Source organism: Otolemur garnettii, unplaced genomic scaffold, assembly GCF_000181295.1.
Source record: "Otolemur garnettii isolate 467f Iridium unplaced genomic scaffold, OtoGar3 scaffold00016, whole genome shotgun sequence".
Lineage (NCBI taxonomy): Eukaryota > Metazoa > Chordata > Mammalia > Primates > Galagidae > Otolemur > Otolemur garnettii.
In genome coordinates this window covers 17,972,298-17,974,775 of record NW_003852411.1, presented here as the reverse complement: position 1 = coordinate 17,974,775, position 2,478 = coordinate 17,972,298, and the positions used below count along the sequence as shown (strand labels likewise).

Below are 2,478 nucleotides of genomic sequence, written 5' to 3'. Positions count from 1 at the left end.
GCCTGGCCTTTACTACAATTCTTCATCCAGTATGACTTGCCTTCCTTCTGGCCTTTGCTGTGTATGATTCTTTTTCTCTGCCCTTCTGGGTCCTCTCTGTACTTTTTTCCTTGACCTCTTGCCTTGGAGCTTCCCAGTCCCCAAAGGGGTGCCCCATTTGGAGAACTTGGCACAGAGCACAGAGGAGAGACCAGTCCTGGCTGTCTCTCTGAGGAGTTGCCCAGAGTCAGCTGTGCCCCTCAGCTGAAACGCACTGCTTCTCTCAAGGGGACCTTCTCTCATGACTGATTGTCAAGTCAGGTTCTGGTAGCCTCTTATCCTCTTCCCTCACCTCTTTGGGGGCTTATGGATAGTAACCACTTAGCCCACCTGGTTGCAATTCCCCACTGATTAATCTGTGGCTGTCCAGTTCTCATCCTTGTAGGTACCCATAGGAAACTGACTTTCTGGGAAGGGCTGACTACTCCAGACACTTCCTCCTGTCCCCAACTGTGCTTCAAACTTACCTTCCTCTGTGCCTCTTTCCCTCAGTAGTCAAATGCCAAAGTAATACAAGACACAGTATTGGCAATAAATTAATGCCTTCTGAAAACCTATTTGGAAACAGGTGGGCCTTATACTATAAATAACGGTGACATTTTCATTTTAACAACAGCCTTCAACTAACCTAACGGTGGACACGGTTCAGTGTGGCTTCATGTTCTAGCAGGGAACAAGATTTATTGCCTGTAAATGGTTTCAACATCTTTTCTCACATTGATCTTTCTACCTTTCCCCTTTTGAAAAATCACTAAAATGAGTGTGAGTCCCAGAGCGCCTGGTATTTGTAGAGCTCCTCTGAGTGAGTAAGATACCTTCACAGACATCATCTCGGCTGATCCTTCCACCAATTCTGTAAAGTGTGCAAGGTGGACATAACGCTCCACTTTACAGATGAGTAAGTGGAGGCTCAGGCCTATGAATAACAAGGCACAAAGCTGGTACTAAAGAAACCAAGTGTGCTGAGGGTCATCTCTGCTACCGCTGAGGAATGTGCAGTACAGAAAGGAACCTAGGTGCTCGCTTTGGCAGCACGTATACTAAAATTGGAACGATACAGGGAACATTAGCATGGTCCCTGCACAAGGATGACACGCAAATTTGAGACGCATTCCATATTTTTGTTTTGTTTTCCTCACAGGGAGAACTGGAAAAATACGGTGACATTTGAAAAAGTAATGAAGGCACGGGCTTATTTATTTATATATATATATTTATTTTTATTTCTCAGCATGAATATGTTCCCTAAAAAAAAAAAAACACACAAAACCAAGAAAAACCTTTTAGCCTTCCACTTTCTCCTCTGTCTTGATGTGCTTATAGTTGCTTTAATGAGCAGCTGGCTGAGGTGGGGGCAGGGAGCTCTCCCCAAAGTTGGCTAAGGGCAGACCTGCAAGTGGGGTAGAACTGGCAGCCAGGGTGAGAGGAAAGGGAGGGCAGGAGCCCCAGCCGGTCAGCGTAGAGGGAAACGGCTCTGGGTTTCTCTCCAGGGACTTACTGAACAACCCATCTTCCCTCCATCCATGGCCCAAGTGGCTCTCTGCTCTACCCAGTAATGACTCAAACTTGATGCTTTCCTTGGAGTTTGCAATGGGAAGACTTATGCCTTTGATCCTAGTTTGCGTTGTCAAGCAGGATTACTGCAGGGAAATCATTATAAAAGCCTTCTCCCTGCTGAGCAAGACGCAAGCCTGAGTCAGTAAATGGAAGGAAAGCCCAAAGCAGGTGAGCTATTTCCCAAAAGTGACTCTGATAATTTTCCATGCCTTATTCATCAGGGGCTGTGTTTGAAGATAATTATGAGGGAGGCAGTGACATGCCCTGCTACTGTTCTAGAATATTATACCTTCCTTAGTCTAGACCTACGAGGTGTCTAGAATGATCCAAACTTTTGATCTGCAAGATGATTCCACAGTATTAAGTCAACGCTGAATATTTATCACCTTTTCTCAAAATAACACGATCTCTGAGCTTTTCCTAGAAGACTAAAGATATGGTACTGGTGGCTGGGTTTGTCCAAACCTGCTGCATTTGATTAGGAAGGGAAAATCTCCACTCTTTTCAAGCTAAGCTAATCATATAAAATATAATCATGCCCCAGAGTTTGTGTTCTGTCCCCTTGCGATACACTGTGAAGGAAAGGAAGGGCTTTCTTTGATGGACACGTATGTCGGCCAGGCTCGTGCTAGGCAGTCTTCTAAAGGCATTATTTATAAACCCATTTAATCTTCACAGCAATCATACAGACTATTATCATTGTCCCATCTTAGAGATGAGGAAATTGTGGCACAGAGAGGTTAAATGACCTGTTTCAAAATCATGAAACCTTTAGTCTAGGGCACCGAGATCAAACTTAAGCAACCTGGTGCCGATGGCTTCTCTGAATGTCAACAGTGTATCCAGTGGATTGGGAAACCTTTTTATGAGAAAGACTTTGTG

General features: G+C 44.6%; 1 non-coding gene across 1 annotated transcript; it reads left to right on the top strand.

Moving 5' to 3' along the window:
• Nucleotides 1-1,055: 1,055 nt before the first annotated feature.
• LOC111723862 lies at nt 1,056-1,162 on the top strand. The gene has a single exon (XR_002772310.1). It is a non-coding gene; the product is annotated as a U6 spliceosomal RNA (small nuclear RNA).
• Nucleotides 1,163-2,478: the final 1,316 nt, after the last annotated feature.